At 48.5% G+C, this 17,796-nt stretch overlaps 1 pseudogene; it reads right to left on the minus strand.

Moving 5' to 3' along the window:
• Window positions 1–2,224: 2,224 nt before the first annotated feature.
• On the minus strand, window positions 2,225–3,002 carry LOC147975513 (uncharacterized; annotated as a pseudogene).
• Window positions 3,003–17,796: the final 14,794 nt, after the last annotated feature.

The following is a 17,796-nucleotide window of genomic DNA, read 5'->3' on the forward strand; positions in this document are numbered from 1 at the left end:
GGAACAAAGCGGAGGTAGAGGAGATGGGCGCCGGGGGCCGGCCAGCTTCAGTGGCTTCTGGCCACGGCGCGGCCACCGGCTGCACCGCAGCGACCGGCCACACCCATCCAGAGGGAGTACGGCCACCGGGGAGGCGCATGGAGGAAGGGAGGGGCAGCGCCATGGGGAGCACAGGAAGCTTCGGGAGGCGGGGTTCTCCGGTGATGCGGGCATTCTTGCGACGAACGGAGGAGATGGGGAGGCTGGCGGAGGTGTGGGGAGTGTCGTGGTGTAGACGGGAGAGGATGAAAGAGGCTAGAGCAGCCGGACAATGAGGTGGCCGAACGGCGGAGGTGACGGCCGGACTTGGGAGATGCGGCCATGGGGCTCTCCGGCGAGGGGCAAGGGGTTGGGGCGAACCGCGGTGACGAGGGGAACGCGGTGGACAGCTCGGAATAGCGAGGGGAGGCTTGGTTTGGCTGGAATCATGCCGAGGCCGAGGTGGCCATGGCGAACTCCGGCGAAAAGAGGAGCGGGCCGAGGGTTCTGGTGGGCGAGGAGGCTTGGGGAGAGGCTGGTGAGGTGCGGAGGGACTCGGGCACTCCTTATATAGCCGCGGAGGAAGGCTCTCGAGCTCACAAGCGAGCTCCCGACCAAGCTTTAATGGCAGGCAGAGGGCGGGCATGGCATGGTCATGGCGTTTGCGACACATTTAAGGCGAACGGCAATGAAGCACCGATGCAGGGCGACGCAATCGAGCACGGGCGAGCTCCTGGACACGGTTTGAGGTCGAGACAAGGAGGGAGGAGACGAGTATAGTGGCCGGAACAAGCCAGAGCACGCGTGTAGCCATGACGCCAGTGTGATCACCAGACACACTGGCGCAATCGGCGCTCTTTTGCGTGGCCAACAATTTCCTGTGGATGGACCTTGGTGCCCCTAGTCCAACTGAAGAAATAAATCGGTCCAGAGGCAAAGAAGAGATTTGCACTTAGCTCCAAAAGTAAATTAGTAAGAAGGTGTTTGTAACTTCCTATGGTTAAACCAGCTAGGTAACGTGGTAACTAGTTTGTCTGATGATGATCACATACTAAGGTGATGCTGATCACCAAAAATCAGACTAAGAGGAGGAGTTTAGATGGTGGTTGCAGTAGAAAGTGCAATACTGGCCAGAATTGGGGATTTGGATGATGCACTCACATACTTGATCTCTGTGAGATGAAACTTGGCAGAGAGGGGTTATACGATTATATGAAGCTGATGTAAAAGTTTCATGTCATTTGGAAATACCAAAGTGGCACTTGCTTCACAAAGCTTCATTCTGGATAGAAACTTGGAAACATTACACAGGGTAATTGGATTAACCAATTGTGATAAAACTTAGTGGGAGGAGTTGATATAGATAGAAGCATGTCCTGGTAAAGTTTCAGCTCAATTGAAGCAATATAAAATATAGTTGCTTCACAAACTAAAAATCTGACCAAAAACTAAGATTTGGAGCTGGGCTCACATAAATGAGTTACATGAGCTCATATTCTGTGGAGAGTCATGATTTGATCATATAAAGGTCCTTGCGAAATTGCAACTCATTTGGATATGCCTAGTTTGTACTTCCTTCACAATCACTTTACTCAGACAGCAACTTTGAAAAATTGCTTAGGAATATTTACTAGGAAAATTGAGTTGAATTTTGGCATGAGCCAATTATATGGACAGGAAAAGCTGTCCAAGAAGTTTGGGTTCAAATGGGCAAAGATAAATAGAACTTGCCTCATAATGTGCCATTTAGGACAGAATAAGAAAAGAATTATTGGAGGATTATTTTTGAACATGGAAATGAAATATTTTGCCATATTTGAGCAAGATAGGACCCAAAAAATTTATGAGAATTATTTGGGAAATTTAGGAGTGACAGAAATATAGGTTGCTTCACACCCTAGGGCTTTAAGGGTTATTCCTTTATCAGGAAAGGAATATTCCCAACAAAAGAATTTTGGGTTAGGTCAAGGATGGAAATGACATGATCTTGGGATGATGATGAGGGTGACAAGCCACTACAAAACCTAGGAAGACATGATCTTTCCAAGTTTCAGAACCACATAGCCACGGAAAAAGCAAAACAAAACTAGAAATCCAAGAAAATCAAAGGAAAAAGAAAAGGGTAAAAATCCAGGCTGTTACACTTCACCTCTAGTCTGCTGCACTTCTTTCACTTGGCAGCTTCACTGCAGCTCGATCTGAAGCTTCACCAACAATGGCGGCTGGCTGTTTGAATTGATTCAAACTATATTCGATGTGTCTTCTCTTGCACTGCATATTCCAAGGTGAATTGCAGTTTGCTCTTGGCATGAGTTGAGGCGATTGAACGACCTCCCCCTCTGCCAACATGGATTGCATCGTCATTGGGTGTTGAAGTAGTGGAGATAAGCGGATGGGTCCGACGGCGGGCAAAGTGCACCGGGAAGAAGTGGTTGGAGGCGAAGCCTGCGGGGTCGGGGAAATCAATGTGGAGTTGGAAGCAGCGATGAGGAGTCCCGATGGCCCCATGGTGGCAGGGGCGAGGGGACCCGTCACCGCTGCGTCGAGCGGCGCCGGCCGTGGAAGGCCACTGCGGGTCGCCGACAGTGGTAGGACATGGGTGTGAGGGCACTTGGGGTAGTAGTAGACGCGCTGATGGTGTAGGCAGTGGCAGCGCGCGGCGACGGTAGACAGTCCGGCGACGCGTGGCGAAGAGGGGCGGAGGGCCGACGACGTGCGACGATGGGGGCAGGGGGCCGGCAGCGCGCGGTGAGGCGGGGCGGAGCATGGTAGGAGGTAGGGCGGGGCGATGGAGGTGGTGATCAGCGGATGGCCAGAGAGGCCACGCGCGGATGCGGCAGCAGACGGCCGGATAGGCTACGTGCGGCGGCGGCATACTCGTACGCATAGAAGGCGAGCCCTCGTGTTCATGTGTGCGTGTGTTTTTCTTTTACAGTTCTGCCCTCTCGTTTGTGTTTTTTCTCGCTACTAAGGCCCAAGCCCATCCATGAAGCTCGTACGCACACAGAGCCACGTGGACCAGATGTAAGAAAACGACGGTGAACCCTACTGAGACAAAATTTAGTACCACCTCGAATATGTTTTAAATTTAAACTGAAAGCGTAAAATCATGGGAAGAAGCATATTGTGACGGTGAGCCCGACAAAGTCAATCCGTGCTTTATTATTAGGGAGACATATGCTCTGCCAGCCCCCAAGTCTCCTGATTATGATAAACTTGAATGATCTATTGACTTGTGATATAGGCTGATGTTCTGACCTAGATTTTCCCCAAGTCCGGTTTAAAAATGTTTAACCGGATTTATCTGATTAGCATACTTTCACCTGTAGTCCCCAAGGGCCGGCTTAATTCACCTGTAGTCCCCAAGGACCTGTAGAACACTTGGGACTTTTTTAGAAGAGTCATTTCTGTATTTAAGAATTGTTTCGGCAGACATTAGCCCCCAAGTGCCGAGTGGTGTTGTTCTGCAAAGCGCTTGGGACTTTAGTCATTATGACCTCTATTGGAATAAACTTTAACACACCTGTGCATGTCGGTAGACCACCATAACTGACTTAGATTCTCAACTGTGTGATGCGAAAACCAGGTTGGCGGCTCAAGAGACTGAGATAAAGAATACTGAATCCAAACTCCAGTTGAGCCTATCTGAAGCAGAGAAACTGAAGACCAGTTTTGATGTGGAGAAAAAATCTTGGGCCGACGAAAAAACCTTGCTGACACAGCCTGCTGAAACGGCCGAGGCGGCTCTCAAGGAAGTTACCGCTGAACTCACCGGTTTAAAGAACAGTGTGTCTCAGATGGTCTCTGCAATCTTCGGTGGGTCATCATATTATTTACTTAAACTCTATTTTTGCCATCATAATGTAAGCCGCCTGCTTATCCTTTTGGAAATATCTCATAGGTCCACGAAGCAGCAACCTGAGTGAAAATAGCTTGATAAAGCTCAAGGCGGTTTACACCCTGGTGGAGCAGCTGTATATTGGAGCTCAACGGGCTCTTGCCATTATTTCCCTAGCTAACCAAGGACTGAACCTATTGAGTCATGTCTTGAAGAAGCTATCCATCTTACCCGCCAGGTTTCAAGAAGTCAAGTTTTCCTATGCGAGAGCCGGAGCCCTGACTGCTCTAAGCCGCTCCAAAGCATGGGTACTGGAGCTAGACCCGGCGGATGTAGCCAAAGGGTACCCCAGCTTTAAGGAAGACGGGAATCATTTTGATCAAGAAGATTTTGCTGCTTGCGTGAAGGAAATTCGTCCTCATGTTACCATCCTTGGCGATGAGACCAATGTTGGTAAGTACTAGTCGGGTTTTGATGCTGAGAATAAAAAGATGGCGACTCCTTCATATAAAGTGACAGATCTAATCCCGCCGGTTCGCCAGCACACCTTTGCCCTGGAAATTGACCCGTCTGGTTTAATTGAAGATGAGGCTGAGTTCGTCACTCTTCACGGCTTTGACTGGTCCAAGCCGAATTTCCAAGTTGTGGAGGAGGATGAACCGGCAAGGGATGAGTCGTAACCATCCAAACAAATAGGCTAGTTTAAAACTTCATGCTCTACCTATGCCATCGTGCATATTGTGCTGCGTACAATACTTTTATCCATCATGTCAACCTATGCTTTACATCCTCTACAATATCTGTAGTGTTTGAATTTGTTCCTGTATATAAAATATGAAAATTTTCCTGGCGGTTTGTCGCCGAACGGGTCAAAACACCCAGTACATAACTATGTAAATTAACATAACTGTATAATCAAGGCTAGATGTAAGGGTAAATAAGGCTGGAAAGTCTTTGATTGAAGAAAACACAGATAAGTCTATGATGAATTTTAACGACAATATCATACCTGTGATCTTGAATCTGGACTGCCGGCTTATGTGACCCGAACAGTAAGGGTGATAACCCAATCTTTAGAAGCCAATACTTCCATATGTATGATGACTGTTATACACTGGTGATTCATTGTCAAAATACCAAGCCATTTAAATTGAAACCATACTTACACTTAGATTTAGACAACAAAACCGAAAAAACCAAAAGTTTGTCTTTCAAACAATGTAAGTCAAACACCAAGAAAAATTTGGAGGCTTCTGATTCGAATACGATCAGTAAACCAGACCGAAGGGGTTAAGCAAGGATGCGAATACGATCATGTATCCCCCAGTGGCTTTGCCGTTGCGCCGATCAAGAGGGTACCGACAGCTATGTTCTCTTTGGTTCGAATACGACCTATGTATGAAGAGGAAGCCCCCAAATGACCTTGAGAGGTTTTTAACGACCCTGATTTGAATATGATCCAAGTTGGACCCAAAAGGGGTTAAGCTATGGTTCGAATATGATCAAGAAGCCCCCTAGTGAGTTTGGCTTTAAGCCGATCAAAAGGGTACCGACAGCTATATTCTCTTTGGTTCGAATACGACCTATGTTTGAACAGGAAGCCCCCTAGTGATCATAAGGTTTAACGGCTAGATTCGAATACGATCATGAGCCGGACCAAAGGGTTAAGCTAGATTTGAAGACAATCACCCCCTAATTGGCCATTTTAAAAATATAACAATAAAGGCATGTGATTATTGAGAATGAAACGGACAGAGGTCCTGCTTTATTACTTATCATAATATATACAACGTCAAAGTATGTACATTATGAGAGCCGGTGGCTCAAGTATAGTAAGGCAAAGATGAGCGATATTCCACGGCCGACAGGTCTCTTCCTCTGACTTACGTGAGTCTTTGTGCTCTCAAACATCAATGAGGTAGTATGACCCGTTGTTCAAGGTCTTGCTGACCACAAGGGGTCCTTCCCAAGGTGGGGATAATTTATGTGCATCAGTTTGGTCCTGGATGAGCCGGAGCACCAAGTCACCTTCCTAAAAGGTTATGGACTTAACCCGGCGGCTGTGACAATGGTGCAGGTCCTGTTGGTAAATCGCCGAGCGGGCTGCTGCTAAGTCACGCTCTTCATCCAATAAGTCAAGTGCATCCTGACGGGCTTGTTCTTTATCAGCTTCAACGTAAGCCGCCACGCGGGGCGAGTCATGATGGATGTCAATGGGCAGGACTGCCTCTGCTCCATAAACCATGAAGAAAGGCGTATAACCCATAGACCTATTAGGGGTGGTATTGATGCTCCATATCACAGAGGGTAACTCCTCCACCCAACAACCTGACGTCCATATCTGACAACATCTCAGTGTAAACCGGCAGTTATGCAACTACTACTAGAACGAACTAAGTACTAGCAGGAAACAAGTTCGCCACATAAGCTAGGAAGGTATGGGGACGCATCACCAGCTCGACCAAGTTTTGATTACAACCCAAATGCTACCACAGAAACATCAGGGGGAAGATAGGGACTGAAAGAGCCAGCTTCAGCATCCCAGTCTAGCACCCCTGGCCTTCATCCTTAAGACGCACGATACACCTCGTTTGCCACTTGCTCGACCCTAGTGTCACTGATAAAATGAAGTAATAATACAGCTAAAATAGAGCGAGTATCCTCTCTATCATTTCATTTCCAATGTAGATAAAGAAAGTGCTTCTCTTTGTTACTGTATGTTTCATCAACTAGTCCCATTGTTAATGTTTAAGCGTTTCTGTAACTGGGGTGCTTAATTTTAGTTGATCGGTACAAAAATGGAGATTTGAATGTCTCAAGGCCCCTCCTTGTACTACCGCTGTACACTGATGTTCATCACTGGCAGAAGGTGTATCGGGGAGACTTGGGTCGATTTCCAGTATGATGTAATATTTTCTTCTGTTTATTAGTGTATGTTTCGTCAGCTAGTGCCACTATAATGTAATCACGCCTTTTCATTATCTGTGCAAACAGGGTTATTCAGCTGCATTTTGGTGGAAATGCACAAATGTACGGTTGGAACCGGCATATATGCAGAGTGCGAGGTGCCAAGTAAAAATTACCAACACCAACCCTCCTCCATCTAAGTATTGGCATCCACCACCATTAGTGGGATGTGTGGCGCTCACTGTGGACGGATCTTTCTCGGTAGCAAATCCTCTAATCAAATACTCGTAGCTTAGACTTAAAAAAATACTAGTAGCTTATATTGGCAGTTTTCTAGGGGTGTACTCTTTTCTGAAAGAAGCACCAATCTATTTTTCTTTATTTGTACATAGTGTCACAACTTTGACCCAAAGGTCCAGAGCTATTTTAGGGTGATTAGTGTAGTACTCGGAGACTGATTGTAAGCATGATTTTTATTAGTTATCACACTCATTGTAAGCATGAGCAGATGGAAGATTATGTTAGTGTGAAGCTTACCTTAAACCCTACTGACACCGTTGAAACGAGGCGAGCATCGAGGGAACCATGGAGAACGGCGGGGAAGCGACGTCGCGCCATCCGACCTCCTCTTGCGGTGGGAGAACGAATACTCCTGTGGCTCCGGCTTTCTCTGAACCCTCACGAACGGCACACCGTACTCGATCGATTCGTTATCCTCCGGGTGCTCGACCTTCGACCTGTACGCCCACCACCTCCGCTTGACTTTCGCCTCGGGCGAATCTGTCTGCTCCATTGCCCAGAGGAGATACTCTATGAACTCAAAGGACTGCGGCGTGACTGCCGCCGAGGAGTACATCGCCGCCCTCATCGTCGTCGTCTCGCTCTTTCGCATACATTGCCACATGGCCCTCACCCTCCTCAAAATCTCCCACTTATTGTCAAACCAAGTAAGGATCTCCTTCAACCTGGCTAACTTTGCCTGGTCGCCGTCGGAGATCTGCCTGATTTGCTAGGGCATCCCCTCCATAGATGTCCTTCTGAGTGGTCCGGTGCGAGCTTTGGAAGATGGGAGGAGAGACGGTGGTCTTGCAATAAAGAAGAGGGAGAGGCGAGACAGTGGTTTTGGAATGGAGATGATGGAGAGGAGAGGGGGTGGTTTTGAAATGGAGAAGAGGGAGAGGCGAGACGGTGGTTTTGGAATGGAGATGATGGAGAGGAGAGGTTCCCCTGCCTTTCGGTCGCTGACAGGTGATTCTCAGAGAAGAAATTGCAAGTTTCAGTTTCAGATAAGAAACTCCAAGTTCAGTTTCAGATAAGAAACTACAACTTTCAGAGGTAGAGCATTTATATTAACAAGGCCTTTTCAAGTAGTGTTAACATCATGATGGAAGTTTTATTCATGGTTGAAACTGGAACTACCAGCCAGTTAACATCATGTTGATCAACATTTATGCATAGCACATCTTCATATGATGCACAATCAAAAACATATGCTATTTTCAAGATGCCCACACAATGTCAAGTATGCGAAAACCAGAGAAAATGAGGGATGAAGTTTTGGCAAGTGTTGGACGTGGTGTGCATAGATGACAATTGGGACTCACGTGTCAATAAAGGCAGAGGCAAAAAATTTGGAGATATTTTCTCTGCACAGGTGGAATCGATCCCGGGCGGAACAGCTGTCGGATGGTGTCACTCGGCCACTAGGCTAGTTCAGTTGTTTCGTTACTAATAAGGTACTTCCTCAGGTGGTCGGATCTTCTCCTGCGCCTTTGTGCGCTCGCCGCGACGCCGCTGTCTGCCGTTGTGAACATGCTGAACAAACAAGAGGAATGTGGAGAGGACTGTACGTGGAGAGGCAGACAGTCGGCACCTACTAGGTCTATGGCCGTACGCAAGCAAAGTGCCTCATCGAAAAAATACTTCCTCTTAATGCTATACTAACGTTGGGGCCCACGGGTTTGTCAACATAGTTACATTTTTTAGGTGCTTCAACGTAGTTACTATAGGAGATAAATTCACAATGAAGCCGGGGAGCTGGCAGGTATCGTTTATTATCATTGGGGCAGCAAGTATCAGCTGGGTTTTGGGCTGCCCCATCTAGGCTTTCTTTTTTAACATGCGTAGCCCACGACCTCGGATGGGAGGTCCATAGGCCTGGTTGTATTTTCTTGAGGGCCGTCATGTATCGACCGGCCTATGTACCTCCCATCCGAGGTTTTATTTTTCCTGAAACATCGGCAGACCAATTTATGTATTTTTTTGAAGAAAATGCAGAGGTCTGTTCTATTTTTCTATATAAGAATAGGAACGCCTAGTCCAACTTATGTTTCCCTTCTAACTATATTATATATATTTAAATTGTTTTATATGTTATTATATGTTATTATATGTTATTGTTATTGTCATCATATATTTAACAGATACTTACATATGTAAGAAAACAATATCCCACATCTTATTAACTTATAAAAATAATTTCTTAACAATAAAATCCTGGATTTTTTTTGGCAACGAAAATCCTGGTGATTGTGTACAAAAGCTTGGTAAGATTTAAGGACCAATGTAACAATAAATCACTTATTATTTAAATATATATATAACAAAATGCTCAGCCCCTGTTTATTTTTTGATAACATTGTTGCGCGCACCCCAACATTATAATTATAATAAGCCCAGCAAAATCATGTATTTCGAGAAAATGCAAATGGCCTGTAATTTTTTAGGAAAAATATAAATGGGCCGCATGGACGCTACATTATTTTTCACCCAGCCCAGCTAATGGGCTATAATTCAAAAAAAGATCAAATGGACTATAAATTCTACCCCGCAAATAAAAACTTTAAATTCTGAAAAAATGGGTTGAATACGTGCCACATTTTTGGAGGCTGAAATGTGGGCCAATAGGTCGAAGCCAATGCAAGTCATTGTCGACTTAGTCAACAAATGATTCTGACATCGTTAGCCATTGGATTTACATCCAACGACCGACATCCATCTTCATTCTCTCGTCTTCTTCCTCCAGCACTGCCGGGACCACCTGCTCCCGCCTCCACCCCTCCACATCTCCTGTTCTGCTCCAACGACTGCCAAACCACACTGCACCAGAACCAATTAACCCTCGTACACATCTCTGTCTGCGACTCTACTCCCGCGTCTTCCCATCTCCGTCTCGTTGTTGTCTGGGGCCTCGCCGTCATCCACCACCTTGGATGCGCTCGGTGCAGAGTGGTCAACATGGTCAACGAACGACACCATCGGAAGTAGGCTGTGCATGGAGAGGCTGACAGCTGGGTCCACGGCCGCACGCAAGGAAATGCCTCCTTATTACGCGTAAAATAATGATTTCTCCACCTGACAGCTGGGACCCACCGGAAGGGCCTCTGTATTTCACAAAAAACATTCCCACCGCTGACAGGTCGGACCCACCAGCTATATCATTGCACGCAAGGAAGTGCCTCCTTATTACTCACAAAAATGAATAACCCCTGCTAGCTGGGACCCACAATAGTGTGAGGCTGACTTATGGACCAACTAAGTTGACGGGGACGGAGGGCTTTATCAAAATAGTCTATATGAACGATTCTAGCTCCAGTGACCATACGATGTCCATCCAACGGTCGTAGTGCTTCTTCAACCTCTGGTCTTCTTGCTCCAACCGCCCAAAGCAGCGGCGGTCGTGCCTCGTGCTCCCGCCTTCCATGGCCGGCTGTGATGCCGCGGAGGCCTCACCGCCCCCTACTACTCCCACGCCTGGCCAGGCCATCCCTCTACACACCCACACACCCTGTTATTCTGTGGCGACGGTAGTCTCACACCATAGCGAACCAGTGAACCCTCATACTCCTCTACGCGTGGGCATCCACTGTCGCGTCTTCCTCGGCTTCATGCCGTCCCCTTCCTAGGCCTCGCCGTCGTCCACCGCCCTGGTGCTCTCGGCGCAGCGTGGTCAAGGAATAACTTCCATCAGAAGAGTACTGTACGTGGAGAGGCTGACAGCTGGGTCCACGGCAGCCGCAAGGAAGTGCTTCCTTATTATGCAGAAAATAATTATTCCTCCACCTGACAGCAGGGACCCACTGGACGAGCAACCGTATTTGGCGAAAAAACGTCCCCCTTGACTGCTGGGACCCACCGGACGGACCACCGTATTTCACGAAAAAAACGTTCCCCCGCTGTCAGCTCGGACCCACTGGAAGTGCCTCCTTATTATGCACAAAAAATGAATACTCCCCCTACTAGCTGGGACCTAGCATAATGGGAGGCTGACTTGTGAGCCTACTAAGTTGAAGGGGACGGAGTGCTTTGTCAGCTTAGTCAAAATGAACAATTCTAGCTCCAGTGACCGTATGATGTCCATCCAACGGCCGTAGTGCCTCTTCAACCTCTGGTCTTCTTGCTCCAGCCGCCCAAAGCAGCGCCAGTCGTGCCACATGCTCCTGCCTCCTATGGCCGGCTGTGCTGCCGCGGAGGCCTCACCGCCCCCTTCTATTCCCACCGCTGGCCAAGCCCTGTGGCGGCAGCAACCTCACACCACAGCCGAACTACTAAACCCTTGTACTCCTCTCCGCGTGGGCTTCCACTGCCGCATCTTCCCCGGCTCGGCGTCGTCCCCTTCCTAGGCCTCGCCGTTGTCCACCACCCTGGTGCTCTCGACGTGGCATGGTCAACGTGGTCAAGGAACGGCTTCCATCGAACCAGGACTGTACGTGGAGAGGCTGACAGCTGGGTCCACGACCGTAGCAAGGAAGTGCCTCCTTATTACGCGCAAAATAATTATTCCTCCCCCTGACTGCTGGGATCCACCAGCTACATCTTCGCACCAAGGAAGTGCGTCCAGGTAAAAAAACGATTTGCCCCCAGACTGCTGGGACCCACCAGCTACATCTTGGCACACAAGGAAGTGCCTGGCAGTCGGGACCCACCTAGTCGAAGCGGACGTAGCGTTGTCATTCTGGTCGCAAACGTGTACGTACATACTGGTCAATGTAGAGGCGTGCACGTGTCGTAGCAGAGGCGCGCGTGTAGCATGTACACGTACATACATCAACCAGGGTGCAAGAAAGTAAATACGACCACATACGTACATACGGGCGGGGTCTCGAATGCCTACTCGCGCGTACGTACGGCCAGGGCTTGTGTACATGGCTGGGTCGGAACAGAGAAACAACGTCATCGTCGTGTTCATGGGGAGCCAACCGGCTGGGTCAGAACGGAATGCGTTGTTGTGTTCATCGGGAGGGCTTGGACGGAACAGCCGATGGAAACGAGGCCTGGCGTACCGCAGAACGGAGGAAATGGCCTTGTGTTCGACCGGCCATAGTCGAAACGGGATCTTGTTCATCGGAAGGGCTCTGACGTACTACAAAACGGAGGAAACGGACCTCCTATGGTCGAAACGGGGGTCCTATTGATTGGGAGGGGTGTGGCGTACCGCAAAGCGGAGGAAACGGACTTGTGTTGGAGCGCTACGGTCGAAACGGGGGTCCTGTTCATCGGGAGGGGTGTGGCGTACGGCAAAACGAGACTCCACGGGATACTGGTCATCTCCACCATTGACCCCCTCCAGCCTCCACGGGCTACTGTTCATCCACCGTCGACCTCCTCCAGCCTCCACCTACGGCTGTTCATCCAGCCTCCACTGCGCGCTACTCCACGGGCTACTATTCAACCAGCCCTCTCCATGGGCTCCTGTTCAACCAACCCTCCACGGGCTACTGTTCATCCAGCCCTCTACCGTCTATTGTTAATCCTGCCCTCCACGGGGTGGTCCTGTTCATCCATCCCTCCATGGGGTCCTGTTCATCCTGCCCCACCGGCTCGATCGATTGGGGTCCTGTTCCTCCAGAGGCAACACCACGGGGTCCTGTTCATCCACCACCACCGAGAACTGTTCATCCAAACCCCCCAGCAATGCTCATTGTTCATCTAGAGGCAGCATCGATCGGCTTCAGTTAGCAGCAGTAGCAAAGGAATCGCTCGATCAGGTTCAGTTAACAGCCATCGATCGATCCCTCGGGTTCAGTAACGCGTAGCCTGCAGTGCAATCGCTCGTCTTCAATTAAAGCCCAACGCCTCGCTCGGGTTTAGTTAGAGCCCAATGCCTCACACCCACGCGCGTGCGTGTATGAGAGAAACGTGCATCGCTCGGCCCAGACCACCCACCGTAACCAGGAACACCCTGATATTTTCCTCGCCCTCGCTTCTACCACGGTTTTTCCGTCATGGACGGCCCAAAGAATGTCATGCAGCTGTGTCTCCGGCCCGCCCAGGACGAAAAGCCCATTTTCTGTCATGATCTTTTGTCATAGAAGTAGGACCCCACCACATCTATGATGATACTGTGTTTTGTCACAATTATTGTCATAGAAGTGTCATAAGTATGACAGATTTTTTTTCGTTCGGCCCAAAATGTCACGGATTTGTCTTTTTTTTGTAGTGTGAGCAACAGAGAAATAAATGAAGCATTGGGGGCCCCCGACAAGTTGCATGCAATAATAAGCATATCATGAGCATCACATGTTAATGTAGATAATATCACATCTGGCATCATTTTCATCTGCATAAACTGCAGGCTCCTACCATGGGCTTGGTCCCCAAGAGGAGATAAGAAGATGAGCCTATGCTACGATCTCCGGCAAGCCAAACAGATAAGTTCTTTCTCTTATCCATATGTGTTCTATAAGTAAGGACTTGTGCGTAAGAAAACCTAGCTGCCTTTCAAAACTTAGGTGCTCCCATCTTTTGACTCCAACGTTGCTTCGGTCAGGATGGTCGCAGTGGCCTTTGACGAAAAAGGACTGGCGGGGGTCTGGTCCCCCTTCACGATTTGTGCCCCGGTAGGCCTAACTTCGTGGCAACAAGACTAAGGGGACCGACAAGATAGCTTGTTGGGGAAAACTTGTTTACTTAAAAGTATAGAGGCATCCCACCTCTGCATGGGCATACTACATGCACGAGTCCCTGACAAGGTTTATTTTTTTCATTAATGTGCTGATCAAACAAGTACAAACCTTACAGGAAACATACATGGATTAAAGAGATTACATAATTTGAACTAAAAAATTTGACAAGTGCCTATAGATTTAAGATTGAAAAAAGATACGTGCCCCATGATGCCCTTTCTTGTCCCCTTCCTGCTTGGCACTGCGACAAGAGGTGAAGAGGGCAAAACGCGCACCTGGGAAGAAGCCCATCCTGACTTTGTCGGGCTCCAAGAGAGGTAGCCCGGAAAGAGAGATCCCGTCAACTACCACCACCAGGGCAAGCAGGACGCGGCAGGGCGAACGAAGCTACAGTGAGGAAGCCTGCCGGGGCCCAGCTGAAAGGCTACTGGAGGAGCTGGAAGCACCACCTCTACTCCTGCTCCTAACTCCCCGGCAAACCACCTTGCCAGAGAGGAGATGCAAATGCACATGGTGCTTCCACCGCCTGATGGTGACAGTGCGGCTGATGCTTAGGCGAAGTAAGAGTCGTCGCCCTCCCGATCGGCACCGTCGTGATCGCCATCACTGTCCTCCTCGTCGCTATCGCTCGAGGAGGAGCTTTCGTCGTCGGTCGAGCTCTCCGCGTAGCACCCTAAGCGAGCACCCGAGCTCCCAAAAACCTTGACAAAAAGGAAATCGTCCTGCATTAAATAAAAATGGAGTACATGCCCTTCCGACAAGCTGTGGGCATGGGCAAAAGTCATCCAGCCTCGAAGGAAGTACATGACTTGAGGGGCGGGGAAATCTACATCCACCAGTATGCTGCCATTCCCACAGCCCCTCATGTGCAGTTTCAACGTCCGCGGCTGCTCGAGCTCCATCGCCCTCGCAAATGGTGTGGGGAGACGGAGACGGCCGTGCAGATGCTTGTACAGCTCAATGATGAACTCCAAGGGCTGGTCCCCAATGTGGCCTTCCATCGGGAGAGGAGCGTCCGGCGCAAGCGCGATCAAGGCGGTGACACATCCCGTACCCTCCGCATCTGCCACCAACCCTGCACAATACATGCAGTACACGTGGCAGAAGCGCTTGGATCAGGAAGAATAGTGGGATGGTAGTTACCGCCCCGTGAACATGGGACGTGGGTATTTCGCAAGGCGTGTCCTATTATCTGCCCCACTATGATTGGCGTTTAACGACGTGCGGGAGAATCAGAAACTGATCTGGCCTCAGGTTAATGAAGAAGGAAAGAAGATCCCAAAAGGGCAAGCCACCACTACGCTCCTGCCTGTGCACTAGTTAGGGCCTACCCCGACGACGCCCGGAAGCGCATTTGGGCTAGGCCCAGGGGCTTCTATCGGTGCAACAAACCCTGGGTCTATTGCCCAGACTGTGCACAGGCCTAAGGACAAGTTTGCAGCACCCAGGATCAGACCAAGCACTAAGGATCAGTCCTTTGAAGAATCAAAGTGCAGATTAAGAAGACCAAGTCGATCTAGAGAAGCGAGATATCACTAAGGAAAAGAAACCCCCCTTGCCGTGCACGCGAGCCTGGCGAGGTCGGGGTTACCCCAGAAACAAGCTTCCACACAGTCCCGTCAGGCCTCACAGCGAAGCATATCATCTATCGGTGCCGTGTCAAGCCCCTGAGTGACTAAGTGGATGTGTCCTGCCACATGGTAGCCACTTCCTACGGAAAACACCTCCAAATGACACCCGTCCTGAGACGTGTCAAGCAAGCAGGTGCGAAGCTGGCAAAATAGCTCGGCAAGGCCAACCGGGCACACTGTGATGTGACACTGAGCAGCGCATTTGATGCACTCTGTTTGCCTGCAGAGTTAGGTATGATAGCACTGTTTGCTATCTAATTAGTGTGTAAAAGACTGATTTGCCACTGCGGTGACCCCTTTATCTATAAAAGAAGGCCCATGAAAACCATAGAGAGGATTCGGCCCCTCGCATATTCATACGCGTGTAGCCACTCTTGCCCCTAGGTAACCCTGTCGGGCAAGAGCGTCACGTTCTACACCATAAAGCCACCAAAACAGGAGTAGCATTTTACACCTCACAGCGCCCCGAACCTGGGTAAAACTGTCCGTGTGATCTCTGCCACACAGTGTTACGCTTCTCCGCTCTTTGTGTGACGTGCCCATCCCCTAGCCAAACCAAAAGGGGCTCATCGCCCCATATGTGGTTGTGGTTACCCACGACAATAGGACAATTCACTAGAATTTGTTAAGGAAAGGCAGGAGCAGCACATGCAATTACTAAACCGAGCATGCTTAACCGGCATAGCTAGCAAACTGAACATAGGTCCTGATAAGTCTCCAACGTATCTATAATTTTTATTGTTCCATGCATATATTATCCATCTCAGATGTTTTATATGCATTCATATGCTATTTTATATTATTTTTCGGACTAACCTATTAACCTAGAGCCCCGTGCCAGTTTCTATTTTTCCTTGTTTTTGAGTTTCACAGAAAATGAATATCAAACAGAGTCCAAATGAGCTAAAATTTACGGTGATTTATTATGGACCAGATGAAGCCCCCAAAGCAAAAGAGTTGGGCTAGAAGAGCCACGAGGCATCTGCAAGGGTGGAGGGCGTGCCCCCTGTCTTGTCGTCGCCTTGTGGACCCCCCTGACTTGTTCCCGACGCCAAAAATTCCTATAAATATAGAAACCCGAAGTAGTAAACCTAGATCGGGAGTTCCGCTGCCGCAAGCCTCTGTAGCCATGAAGAAACAATCGGGAGCCCGTTCCGGCACCCTGTCGGAGGGGGAAACCATCACCGGTGGGCATCTTCATCATCCCGACGGTCTCCCTGACTAGGAGGGAGTAGTTCACCCTCGGGGCTGAGGGTATGTACCAGTAGTTATGTGTTTGATCTCTCTCTCTCTCTCGTGTTCTTGATTTGGTATGATCTAGATGTACTGCGAGCTTTGTTACTATAATTGAGTCATATGGTGTTTCTCCCCCTCTATCTTGTTTTCATGAATTGAGTCTTGCTCTTCGAGGTTTCGTTATGTTGGATTGAGTATTGGATTTGAGAACACTTGATGTATGTCTTGTGATGGGATATCCGTGGAGACAATGGGATGTTCTGTTGATTCACTTGATGTAATTTTTGGCACTCAACTCGCGGATTCCCGAGGTGACTTTGGGGTATGCATAGGGGTTGATGCACATTTTCATCCTATGTTCTCCGATAGAAACTTTGGAGTGATTCTTTGTGGCATGGTGAGGGATTGTTATATGCTCTAATTATGTTATCCTTGTTGAGAGAACATGCACTAGTTAAAGTATGAACCCTAGGCCTTGTTTCCAAGCATTGCAATACAATTTTCGTTCACTTTTAATACTAGTTACCTTGCTGTTTTTATATTTTCAGATTACAAAAACCTATATCTACTATCCTTTTTCCGCACTTGTGCTTCAAAGTAGCACCATGATCTTCATGAAAGAGAGTCTCCTATGTTGTCACTTTCATATACTAGTGGGAATTTTTCATTATAGAACTTGGCTTGTATATTCCAATGATGGGCTTCCTCAATTTCCCTAGGTCTTCGTGAGCAAGTGAGTTGGATGCACACCCACTTAGTTTCTTTTTGAGCTCTCATAAACTTATAGCTCTAGTGCATCCATTGCATGGCAATCCCTACTCACTCACATTGATATCAATTGATGGGTGTCGGTGTCAAAACCGGCGGATCTCGGGTAGGGGGTCCCGAACTGTGCATGTAGGCCGGATGGTAACAGGAGGCAAGGGACACGGAGTTTTACCCAGGTTCGGGCCCTCTTGATGGAGGTAAAACCCTAAGTCCTGCTTGATTAATATTGAAGATATGGGTGTTACAAGAGTAGATCTACCACAAGATCAGAGAGGCTAAACCCTAGAAGCTAGCCTACGGTATGATTGTATGTTGTGATTGTTGTCCTACGGACTAAAACCCTTCGGTTTATATAGACACTAAAGAGGGTTAGGGTTACACAAGGTCGGTTACAAAGGAGGAGATATCCATATACGTATTGCCTAGCTTTCCTTCTACGCCAAGTAGAGTCCCATCCGGACACGAGACGAAGTCTTCAATATTGCATCTTCAT

This window comes from Triticum urartu, chromosome 4A (genome assembly GCF_056163025.1).
Source record: "Triticum urartu cultivar PI428250 chromosome 4A, HENAU_Tu73, whole genome shotgun sequence".
NCBI lineage: Eukaryota > Viridiplantae > Streptophyta > Magnoliopsida > Poales > Poaceae > Triticum > Triticum urartu.